This window comes from Phaenicophaeus curvirostris, chromosome 7 (genome assembly GCF_032191515.1).
Source record: "Phaenicophaeus curvirostris isolate KB17595 chromosome 7, BPBGC_Pcur_1.0, whole genome shotgun sequence".
Classification (NCBI taxonomy): Eukaryota; Metazoa; Chordata; class Aves; order Cuculiformes; family Cuculidae; genus Phaenicophaeus; species Phaenicophaeus curvirostris.
In genome coordinates, this window is record NC_091398.1 from 40,964,223 (window position 1) to 40,977,028 (window position 12,806).

Below are 12,806 nucleotides of genomic sequence, written 5' to 3' on the forward strand. Positions count from 1 at the left end.
AAGCAATAAACCTGTAATAAATGTCTGAAAGAGGTGAACCTTTTATCGGAAAAAACCTCATGCACCGCTTTTAACAACTGCGAAGATGACGGTAACAGAAATGATAATGTGTGTTGAGGGAAAGCAAGCTATAAATCCTTTCCTTCTGTAATGGAGGAATGTGCTGATGACAAAAAATTTCACTGGTAATGCCAAATAGAGATGCATCTGGATAACAGAGGTTTGATTTCAGAGCAAAAAGGATTTTCCATAATAATTTATCGCCTCACAAGTGCTTTGTATCCAGAAGTACCTGTGCCCTTTTGATCACCTCATCCTCAAACTGACAATTCTGGAATACTATTTTTACAATCAGTAACTAGTACTGAGCAGAGGTTTGAGTGGTGGCTCCAGTATGAGCACAAACAGCAGGCTATCAGGTTCAGAGGAACCTGGAGAAGAAACGGTCTTCGGTGCTTCAACACAGGTTGGTTCCCTGGGTAAATGCAGATCTTGGGCTGTTCTACATCAGCTTCTCACTGCACATGAAACAGGATTCACAGAGATTTGAGAGTCTTTCTTGGCCCATAGCTGTAGGAAGAAACTCGAATTGGGTGTAAAGTTTAGACTCGGCTACCTGTGTTTACCAGCTTTACTGAATGTACTCATCTTTTTAAGTATGAAGCAGACTGATGCATCAGAGAAGTTTAGACTAGTTATTAGGAAGAGATGTTTGCATCAAGGGTTGTGAAATGCTGGCCTAGGTTGCCCAGATGGAGGGTAGCTGCCCCATCCCTAGAGGTGTTTAAAGCCTGCTTGGATGGGGCATTGAGCCCCCTGATCCATTGGGAGGTGTCTCTGGAAGGGACTGGATGACTTTCAGCGTTCCTTCCCATCCAAACCATTCTATGATCTAAGTAAGGTGCAAACCAGAGAGCAGCATTAATGCTGATGTCCTTATTTTGCTTCCATTGCCAGAGAAGTATATTCTATCTTTTAATTAAGAAAACATAAGCAGAGGTCAATGGTTCTGGAAAGACAGAACTAGCAAGCAGCAGCCGGAGGTTTACACTTTATAAATAGGGAAAGCAAGAGGTGGGTGGTTACCAAGATGTGCAAGGAAAAAAAAAGAAATTAAACCACAAAGCCCAGCTGACATTTGCCTAAGAGTTCTGGAGAAACTGAAGTCTGAAAGAACTGAACTCGTGCCAAATGTGTGGAATTTATCATCGCGCACCCCCAGCACATCAGAGGAGCGGACCGAGTGTCGTACCCTGCTCGAAAACAGCTCAAAGATTTGTGTTCAGGACGGGAAGGGAGTATAGGGCATCAAGTATTTAAATGCAAGGGTAATTCAACCTTTGCATATAGGGCAGGAAAATTGATCTCGAAGGTTATCCAATTCCTTTCCAAAGGGTAAATCCGGGCTGTGTAGATGAACAGGGTGTCTCTGTCGGAGGAGGTGTGGGACCAACTGAGGCGTTAGCTGTGATTGCCTTAATGTTATAAATGATACTTCTTGGGGGTGATGAATAGGTACATTGGGTTTACCTGGGGCTGGGGCGCTTGGAAAGGTAATACAGCAAAAGCAATAAAATTGAGAAAGTAGAACAGTATAGGATGCTATTACCTCAAAAATAATAAATGAATTGCACTGAAAGGCAGCACACATGCAATAACTGTCTGTCTGTTATCTATCAGCCCATTTCATTTCTATTAGGTGGTAGGCAAGAGATCTCTATTTTCTGTAATTATTGATGTAAAATTCAGATGAAAACAAATTGGCTTCTTCCTTCAGCTTTGTTTTCCTTTTTGCAGATCATCACACGCAAGTCAAAGGATCTGTTCTAGAGAATAAATACACACAATTAATTTTTTTTCTCCAACTACACCTGCCAGGAAAAAAAAAACAGGTTACCTTCTGGCGTGACAGATTGCTTAGAAGGTTGTGGTAGGTACTCTGGCAGAGCTAGGAATCCATGGTTCGGCACAACACTATATGCATTTTAAATAAAGCAACACAATATTTAGGAGTGCTCACCAAGAAAAGCACTGCTTTTATTTAAGCCCAGGCTGTAAAAGCTTCAGAGTTGTGAAGCAGGTCACACCATCAGCCCGTTGATCACTGGTTTGACTGTGATATCACGTATGTATCTGGAAAGCAAAGGAATGTCCTATATTCCTGTTTTCGCTGGGAGGGGAAAAGAAAAGTTCTAGTAGGAGGAAAAAAGCCACACAGAAAACCATAGGAAAAGATGAGGATGAGTGGAGATATGGGGTGGCTTTCGTGAAGGGGAAACTGAGTGACCCGGACTTTTCTTCTGCCAGTAAAGAAGAAAGACTGAAGCCCGTGAAATCACAGGTATCATAAAAAATCCTATTAAAAATGATTGTCTATTGTTTCTGAGACCACATAGATGGAAGAGCAGCCAGGGAGAATACCAACCAGCACAGATACAGCTAATGTGGCGGAGCTGAGGAGCTTTTGCACAAGATGTATAATTAATCTTGGAACTCTCTGTCTCAAGCTGTTGTTTAACCAAAACCCAAACTAGATTTAACTAGGTGTTAAGAGAAATTCATAGAATATCTACAAATAGCAGTTAAACGCGATGGGCAGAAGGCAGCCCCCGCTCTGGAAACCCCACATCACAAACTGCTGGAAACATGGGTTGCTGAGACAGGAAATATTTTCTATTATCTTGATTTCTTACAGTGTTTTCTAAGCCTCCATTCCAGATCGGTGTCTTTGATGCAATCAGGCGTGTCCATTCTTCTCTTACCGTGGGACAGTGGGTAGTGCCATATAATGTAAGTTTGAAGAAAGAATTTTTTCATTGCCTTTAGGTACCGTTTGGGCATGATGCATCGAAGGATAAAAAACCCAGAAATAATAGCAGACAAACCAGGTAGGTCACCACAGAACCACTGACGTGGCTGGAGCAGAGCAGCTTAGTACTCGCCACTGATACCAAAATCACCTGGAACTGTGAGCAATCAACATCCTTAACCTCGGGACAAGGACAATGCCAAAGGCAGAAGTGTTGGTACACAGACAAAGAATAACTGTGATTAAAGAGGAATCCAGTTCTGAACAAGTAGGGAAAAATGAAGTATAGATTTTTTTGACACAGCGTATCTCTGTTAGGCATTAGTATGAGGATTGGTGCAGTTGTGCTGTCAGGAGCTGGTTGGAAGCAAGCATCTCAGTAACATTTGGAGGTTTATTTTCATGAGCAAGGACAGCACTTGTCCATTATATGAATTAAAGAGAAAGCTACACTGAGAACGGAACCTTTCTGCTTCGTGACAGCACATGGTTACGAGTCAGGTGGTAGAAAAGGTCCTTCCATGAGACAGAACTGATCCAAAGTGGTTTTACACTGCTCTTCGAAACCGATTGCACGCCCAGAATCTAGGATGGCATTAAGACTGAATGAATAACATACTCACCAAATCCTTAGTATTTATTACTTTTGAGAGAGAGCAGTGTTTTAGGGTGCCAAACTCTCCTGGACTGTTATTTTCTTTTCCCATAATAGCTCACTTTTTCCCACTTAGAACAAACGCGCTGCTGTTAGAATTACAGACTAAGAGAGAAAGAAAACTTTGCACTAATACAGGCAACATCCATTTCTGCATCTTAGTATCCTCTACAGGAAGCAATTAATGCTCACAACTCTGGTGTGAGGTTAGAGATAAGAAAGCTGCAATGCGGAGGAATTGACTCGTTCAGCCTTGGAGATGCACGGGACTGGATTTGCAGCCTTGCACACCAGCACTGGACTGAGTTCCCTGCTTTGCTTATATTGAGTTGTAGGAATCATTTAGTATTTGCAGGCTGTATGACCCATGCCCTAAGCAGCCTTTGTACCTGAAAGCAATGTTAACTTCCAAGCAGTCTTTCAGTATGTTTTGAGAAAAGAAAAAAAGGCCATCAAATCATTTATTTAACTGTTGTTTTAGAACATACTTGAAAACTCGTTCATTAATTCTTTTGCAAGGCGAACAAGAAATACCAAGTGCCAAGAGGTTTCTCATCCTTGTATCGCAGCAGCTGGCTTACGCAGTTAGTTTTCAGTGTCGATAAAGGTATTACTCAATTGACAATATCATGTTTTAAGTCAGGACTTTTTCACTTTGCTTCAGAGCTGCCCAGTGTGGTCACACGGACGGGAAGAGGGAAAAGGGGCACTGAGAATGACTTGCTGGATCAAAATACAAAATCTTCTATCCACCACCCACTGAGAAGAAAGTTAACCTCTACGCAGTCTCTGCCTGGCTGATCAGGTAAATGGGAGGTCTGGCTGTTTTCATAGAATCACAGAACGGTTTGGGTTGGAAGGGACCTCAAAGCCCACCCAGTCCCACCCCTGCCATGGGCAGGGACACCTCCCACTGGATCAGGGGCTCCAAGCCCCATCCAGCCTGGCCCTGAACCCCTCCAGGGATGGGGCAGCCACAACTTCCCTGGTCTGCCTGGGCCAGGGCCTCCTCACTCTCACAAGAAAACATTGCTTCCTAAGATCTAAACTCCTTTTCCCTTCATCACACCATCCCTCCCTCCTTCCCTTCCTCCCTTTCTCCATCACTCCTTTCCCCTTCATCCCTCTCTCCTTCCTTCCCTTTCTCCATCCCCCCACTCCTCCTTTCCCCCTCATTCCTCCCTCTTCCTTTGTCCTTTCCTCCATCCATCCCTTCCTCCTTTCCTCCATCCCTTTCTTTTCTCCCTCCCTTTCTCCACCATTCTTCAACCTCTCCACCCCTCCTTTCATCCACCCCTCCTTCCCCCTTCATCCCTCCCTCCTTCCCTTTCTCTATCCCTCCTCCCTCCTTCCCTCCCTTTCTCTATTCCTCCTTCCCTCCCTTTCTCTATTCCTCCTTCCTCTCTCCCTCCCTTTCCCTTCCTCATTCCCTCCTTCTTCTCTCTCTCCTTTCCCCTGCATCCCTCCATCCTTCCCTTTTTCCATCCCTTCCTCCATCTCCCTCCCTCTTTCCCTTTCTCATTCCCTCCCTTTCTCCCTCCTTGCACCCCTCCCTCCTTCCCTGCCTCCATCCATCCCTCCTTTCCTCTCTTGTTCCCTCTCTCCATCCCTTTCCCCCCTCATTCCCTCCCTTACTCTGTCTTTTCCTGCCTCCATCCATTCCTCCTTCCCTCCATCCTTCCCTGCCTGCTCCCATCCATCCCTCCCTCCATCCCTCTCTCCTTTCCTCTCTTGTTCCTTCTCTCCTACTCTCCCTCCCTCCTTTCCTGCTTCCATCCATCCATCCTTCCCTCTCTCTCTCCTTCCCTGCCTCCATCCACCCCTCCTTCCTTCTCTCCCTCCATGCATCCCTCCCTCCCTTCTTCCCTGCCTCCATCATCCTTCCTTCTCTTCCTCCTTCCCTCCCTCCATGCGTCCATCCTTCCCTCTCTCCCTTCTTCCCTGCCTCCATCCACCCCTCCTTCCTTCTCTCCCTCCGTGCATCCTTCCCTCTCTCTCTCCCTTCTTCCCTGCCTCCATCATCCTTCCTTCTCTTCCTCCTTCCCTCCCTCCATGCATCCATCACTCTCCCTCCCTTCTCCCCTGCCTCCATCCATCCCTCCCTCCTTCCCTCTCTCCCTTCTTCCCTGCCTCCATCCATCCATCCATCCCTCCTTCCCTCTCTCCCTTCTTCCCTGCCTCCATCCATCCATCCCTCCTTCCCCCTCTCCCTTCTTTCCTGCCTCCCTCCATCCCTCCTTCCTTCTCTCCCTCCATGCATCCATCCCTCTCTCCCTCCCCTCTTCCCTGCCTCCATCCATCCCTCCTTCTCTTCCTCCTTCCCTCCCTCCATGCATCCATCTCTTCCTCCCTCCCTCCCTCTCTCCATGCATCCCTCCCTCCCTTCTTCCCTGCCTCCTTCCCTCCCTCCCTCCCTCTATGCATCCCTCCTTCCCTCCGTCCTTCCCTCTCTCGTTCCCCTCTCCCTCCACCCACCCCCTTGTCCCTCCCTCTCTCTCTCCCCGCTGGGTCCCCCCCCCCTCCCCGGGGCTCTCGCGGGAGCGGGGCGGGGCGGCGGCGGCGGCGCTGGAGGCGGCTCGGGCCATGGCGAGGAGGCGGCGGCGGCGCTGGTGCTGAGGCTGCGGTAAGGGGGACACCCCGGCACCCCCTGCCCCTGCTAGCCCCGTGGCCCCCACCGGGAGCCTCCCGGGAGCCCCCGAGACGCCCCCTGAGCAGCCTGGTAGCTCCCTGGCGCCGGTAGCCCCCGAGACCCCCTGGAACCCGCACCGCCGGTAGCCCCCGGGGCATCCTCCGAGCATCCTGGTAGCCCGGTAGCTCTCAATAGCCCCGTGGAACCCGCTGGTAGCCCCCGGCAGCCTCCCGGTAGCCCCCAAGGTGCTCCCTGAACAGCCCCCCGGTAGCCCGGTAACTCCCTGGTAGCCTCCCGGTAGCCCCGCAGCCTCCCGGTAGCCCCCAAGGCACCTTGCGAGCTCCCCGCTAGCCCCCCTGAGCCTCCCAGTAGCCTCCCCAGTCCCGGCAGCCCCCGCCACCCCCCGAGCGCTCTGGCAGCCTCCCGGTGCCGGGGGGCTACTGAGCAACCGAGGGGCTCCCGGGGTGCTCGGGGGGTGCCTTGGGGGCTGCTGGAGGGCTGTGGAGCTATTGGGGAGGTGGGGGGGGTACCAGTGCCGGGGGCTACTGGCGAGCTGGGGGCTACTAGGGACCTATGGGGCTACTGGTGCCGGGGGGCTGCGGGGCTACCGGGGAGGGGGTTGATGTCAGGGGGCTGTCGGGAGGCTGGGGAAGCTACGGGGGGGCTGCCAGAGGGCTACTGGAGTGACCTGGTGCTGGGGGCTACTGGGGAGGTGCAGGGCTACTGGTGCTGGGCAGGTACCGTGGAGGCGTGGGGGCTACCAGTGCTGGGGGCTACTGGGGGGCTGGGGGGCTATCAGTGCTAGGGGCTACTGGGGGGCTGGGAGGGCTACTGGTACCAGGGGGCTACTGGGGTGCTGGGGGCTACTGGTGCCAGGAGGCTACTGAGGAGCTACAGGGCAACCAGAGGGCTACGGGGCTCTCGGGGGGTGCTCTTGGGGGCTACTGAGGTGCTCCCAGTGCCAAGGGACTACTGGGGGGGCTCCTGGGGGTGCTGGGGCTGGGGGCTGCCGCTGGTATGGGTGGAGGGGAGAGCTGGGCGATGCGCTTTGTGGAGAGAACTGTGTGTATCCCATTCCCTTTCCTGCTGATTCCAGCAACCTTTGTGCCTGTCGCAGAGCTTTATAAGCAGGGTTAGCGCTTAGCAGCTACTTCTGTCCGGATCCGGTTCCCATTCCCTTTCGGGCTGGTTCCAGGGACCCTTGGATGTGGTGGGAGCTTTGGGAGCAGCGATATATAGGACTGTCTGTATCCCATTCCTGCTGATCCCAGGGATGGGGAGATGCGCTTTGCGGGCAGAGCTGCCCGTCTCCCCTTCCCTGTGCCCCTCCTGCCCGTTGCGGGGAGGTTTCTGCGCGGTTGAGAGCTTTCTAAACAGGGCTCCACGCTTAGCAGGTAGATCTGCCTCTATCCCATTCCCTTTCCTGCTGATCTCAGGGCTGTTTGGGAGCTTGGTGATGCTCCTGACCTGACACGCCGGCTCTGGGCAGGGATGGATGGCAAAGAGTGACTGAATCCCAGCCCTGGCACGTACTCTGCTCTCTAATTAACAGATTACCCCGTGCGAGCCAGGATGCAGCGGCGCTGGGAGACCACAGACTGTATTTCGAGCTGGGTCACGGTTTGGGCTGCGATTTCAGCCGTAGGCTTCGGAGCTGGGTGGAGACCAGCCTGGTTTGCTCCCAGTTTTCCGAAGGCAGCCCGTGTGCACCGAGCAGGGCTGGCAGTAGGAAATGCCGTCAGGATTTTGCTTGTATTCATCTTGCGTGGATGTAAAGAGTCAAAACCAAGTGGAAATGAGACTTGGAGAGCGTTAGGAAGGACTTCAGAGCATTAGGGAGTTGGGATAGCAAGTATTTTCCCAAGAATCAGGTGAGAACTTCTTCCAAGCTAATGGGAAATGAAGTTATTTCACATGTTTTGATAAGAAATTTTATCAGTCTGAAATAGTAAAGAAAATAATAGCTGCTGGAGCTGCTGTGTTGCAAAATGAGAACTTGGGTGCTCCTGGGTGGCTGGAAATGGTAAGAGAAAAGATTAATGAGAGATTAAGACGTGCTGAGAATTACACTGAGGTTATTTTAACTGCTTGTTGGCTGCTGGGCTTTCAGGAGAGAAATGAGGCCTTAGAGCTTGAGTTGTTCTTCAGGGTGTCTTGTTTTAAATTCTCCTCTGTGCCCTTGGATGGGAGCACATCGGATCTTGGTGTTCCGTGTGCATCGGTAAAACCACGCAGAGGGGCTGAGGGCAACGAGGAGAGTTAAAAATAGATATAACTTGGAAAGTGGTGCTTGCTTTATTTTCTGATAACGTTTTAGCTTTGATATTTGTTTTTGTTGTTCTGTATCCTTTCAGAACTGAAAGGGGCTGCAGGGAAGCTGGGGAGGGGCTCTTCTTGATCAGGGAGGGCAGGGATGGGACAAAGGGAACTGTTTTGAGCTGGAAGAGGGGAGGTTGAAATGAGATCTTAGAGATGTTTTGGTGTGAGGGTGGGGAGGCCCTGGCCAAGGATGCCCAGAGCAGGGGTGGCTGCCCCATCCCTGGAGGGGTTCAAGGCCAGGCTGGATGGGGCTTGGAGCCCCTGATCCCAGTGGGAGGTGTCCCTGCCCATGGCAGGGGTGGGACTGAATGGGCTTTGAGGTCCCTCCCAACCCAGACCATTCCATGATTCTATAAAAAGTGGTTTGGGATGGCTTTAGTGTGTGCCGTGTCATCAATTTGGATTCCCCTGGGGTTGTGTTTTTCAGGTTTAGAAGCAATTTCTTTGCCGCAGCAGTGGTCTAAGAAGCAAAGCATGTGCTGTATCTTCTTATCTCAGTGTTCATAGACAGGGGATGAGCATTTGGGAGTTCCGGGAGATGAGCGCTGTCAGGAGAGCTGATGCTGGTGGAACAGAATGGAAAGCCAGGCTCCCTCTCCTGTTTGACTGTGGATGAGCTTTAGGAAAACGGGAGTGTAAACTCTGCCATTCAGGAACGAGCAAGGACTGAAAGGGAGGACTTAAGCCTACATTATTCTGGGATTTATGTCTGTTAATGGCTGTCTACCCTGGACAAAATGTGGTTCTTCCTGAATGTTCAAGACAGGTGAAATCTGTTCCCACCCTCTGTACCCCCAAGAACTCCATTCCTAAAGGAAGTTTTTCCAACCTATTCTCCCTTATCAACCTTAGCTAAAGCTTCTGACCGGTTTATAATTGGGAATGTGCAGAATCGGGTTGCATTTCTTTACCTGTGATGCCAAATGCAGCTGGTTTGGGTTGAGGCAAAATGTGGTAGAGACCTCCCTAAGCCCACGGTTGGGTGACAGAGAAATTAAGGGCAAAGGAGAAAAGCAGAATCTCTTGGAAATAGGAAACCAGGAAACTCTCTGATATTTTTCTGTGTAAAACGCGATTCTAGTGGGTTTTGTGCATTAGCAGGTGAATTCAATAGAATCCTTTTCCTGAAAAGATGGGAGAACCGAGTTCTGTTTGAGTGTACGTTGCTTTTATGGGCAGAGGAAAATATGTTTGCTTATTTATATTCAATTCTAGTGACAGCTGGGCACTTAGAGCGAACCTGCTTTCTTCACACACTTGAAGAAATGAGTTATAAAAGGATTGGGCAGTGCATATTCTGCTGCTTTTGTGTTGATCAGTTTTACATTGGAGTTAGTGCGATGTGACAACTTCTTGGTTGTCAAAAGTGGCCTTTTCAGTGTTCAAAACCTAATTTTTTCCAAGCTTGTTCTCTTGGATTGGAGAAGCGAGGCAGTGACTGCTGATGAGTGCTGTGCTCTGACCCTTCTGCACTAGGACTGTGTCGTGCTGAGCTCCGCAATATTCTGTGACCTTGATCTGCGTGCAGACAGGTGTCCATCCAGGAGGTCACCACCCTTTTTGGGGATGTGGGGTGCTATGGAATCACTCCAATAGAATCATGGAATGGCTGAGGTTGGAACGGACCTTAAAATCATCACAGAATGGAAGGTACCTCGAGGATTATCTGGTCTAACCATTTTAGGTTATGTACTGGTATATGGTAATAAGGTCTTCCCCAAGTCTTCTCCTCTCAAGGTTTGTGGGGGAATCATCTGGTACACAGCTGCCTGGGCCGCGTTCTTCCTTGGATACTCACCCTGTAGCTTTCCCCCTGGTCCTTGTGTCCCTGCCTGATTTGCTCCAGCATTTGTTCCTGTTTGAAGAGCTTGAAAACTTGTCCTGGGTGGTACCTGTCAAGTCGTCAACACTGCTCCAGTACTTTTTGCTTTTTAATTTCTCTGGTGTGTGGGAGAGCACGCGTCATCTGAAACCAGAATAAATATAGTTGAGTTAGTTTGCTAATTAGCTGTGACGAGGTCATGGAGCAGCTTCCAAGGGGATCAGCCAGTGGGGGGGTTGGGATAGGTCAGGGAGAGGGAGGCTCCAAGGCCAGGAGAAGCTTCTGCAGTTGGTGACCCAACACTTCTAATTTATTTATATCTGTTACTTTTATTGCAAAGACTCTTGATTAGAGGCATTAATAACTCTTTTCCACTTTAATTTCTGAGTCATGGAAATGCATTTTAAAATGAAGAACAGGCCTATTTTTAAATGTCAAGCAGCCTATTTTGGGAAAGAGGAGGGTAGAAACTTAATTCTTAAAACACAAAACGCAGGGTAGCTCTAACTAGAGATACCTGATTTTTTTCCCTTTCTTTTTTCCTTCTTACTAAACGTGGAAGAGCTTCCTGTACCGATCTTGGAGACTGACAGTTCCAGCAGCGTGAGCTCTTCAAATCGCAGTACATGAATTAAGAAGCTGCTGATGGTATTAAATGCTGATTCATGGTTTTTGGAGAGCGTAGTATATATTGAAGTTTGATTAGATCAATTGAATCATAGGATTTTTGTAGGCGAAATGTATTTTGAATGTGTTTATTTTAAAATTAAGCTACGCCTTAGAAAGATAGGGCTGCAAACATTGGTAGTTTTTAAAGCAATTTGCTGCTTCATTTTTTTAATGTTAATTGCTCTCCTAGCAATTCTGATTAATCTAATTTACAATGTGATGTGGAACGTTTAACTCAAAGCGTAAGCAGTGGACTTTAGCTTAGAATGATGAAATGGTTTGGGTTGGAAGGGACCTCAGATCCTGTCCAGTCCCACTCCTGCCATGGGCAGGGACACCTCCCACTGGATCAGGGGCTCCAAGCCCCATCCAGCCTGGCCTTGAACCCCTCCAGGGATGGAGCTGAATGGTGTTCCATGATGCTATGGTGCTGGTACACAAGGATGCTGTTCTATTTTAGTAGAGTTTTATCAGGTCTGGCTGGGGAATTGCCGTTTGGTGCGGTGCCGCCTGCGCTGGGCTCGCGTTCTGCAGCAGAGATGGACAAAAATAATCACCCCACATCTTTCTGTGGCTGAGGCTTAAACGTTGTTGTCTGTTTTCACTCCTGCAGCTTCAATAGGGAAGCTACGAGGAGCAGACACTTGATCATCCTTTGATTTATTAGAGGTGAGGGCTGGAAACTTGAGATTTCAGATAAGCTGAGCTTTGGTCTGCCTTCCTTAGGTGTGAAAAAGGCATTGGCAATCACTCTTATTCCTGCTTGGAAATGTCTTCCAGCAAACTTCTCTCTGATTACTCTCCAGCTGACCTGCTCGTCTTTGCAGAAGTGGGATCAAAGTGCCTCTGTTGGGGCAATGCGTGCTATAGATCAGTTTGGGAAGGCTGGAATGCAGCTTTATGGATGTTTTTACTACTGAGCTGCATTCATGTTTTAAACATTAACTATTCTGCTGCTGTTAGTAGCGTTCATTAATATGTACATCATTGAGTGTCAAATGCTGCATTATAATGAGGATTTGTCGGCAGTAGTAATTAAATATGTCGGAATTAGCTGTTTTATAAAATGATCTGGCATTGATTAGAGTCATGGAATGGGTTGGGTTGGAAGGAACCTTGAAGCCCACCCAGTCCCACCCCTGCCACGAGCAGGGACACCTCCCACTGGATCAGGGGCTCCAAGCCCCATCCAGCCTGGCCTTGAACCCCTCCATTCCCACATAGGATGCTCTTATGGTCAAATCAGACCAGTGGCCCTCTGAAGGTTTCTGTTTCTTTGCCTTTTAGCCTAAATCGTTTCAAGTCTGTACGCGAGGACTGCTTGAAAGACTGTGAAATGAGCTGCTTGCGACCATACAGGATAAATTCCGGTGCCGACTGAGTTGTTAAGCCACACACAGTAAAGGAATGGTCTACATGACAGATAACAGACTGTAGAATATGCAGTGTGCCTCCATTAAATAATGAAAAGGCAGGAAATTACCACCGGAGTCCTCACAGTAATGTAGTTCCATTTACTCACTCATCTTGCTAACGCGCCTGCCGACTGAGGGCTGGGTACGGTGGGGGATACGCACCCCGAAAGGCCAACTGAGCCTGCTTGCTGCCCCTCTCCCCACCAGTCGCGTGTTCTCCCTTCCAATTCTGTTGGGTTTAGAGGGCTGTAAAGGAAGAGAGGAAGACGAGGAGTTCTATTTGTAGTTCGGTGCTCTGCAGAGGTGTTGGGGAAGCAGTCTCTGTGGGAATGTGCAGCTGTATGCAGTCCTATTTAATCAAATTTGTACTGCGAAACACCCATACAAGTATCGGATTATCAGGAAGAGGCATTTTTTTATTCCACTTTTCGACAGTGAAGCATTACACCCACGACGTGTGCTTCTCAACCACAGTGGTAAGGGTCATG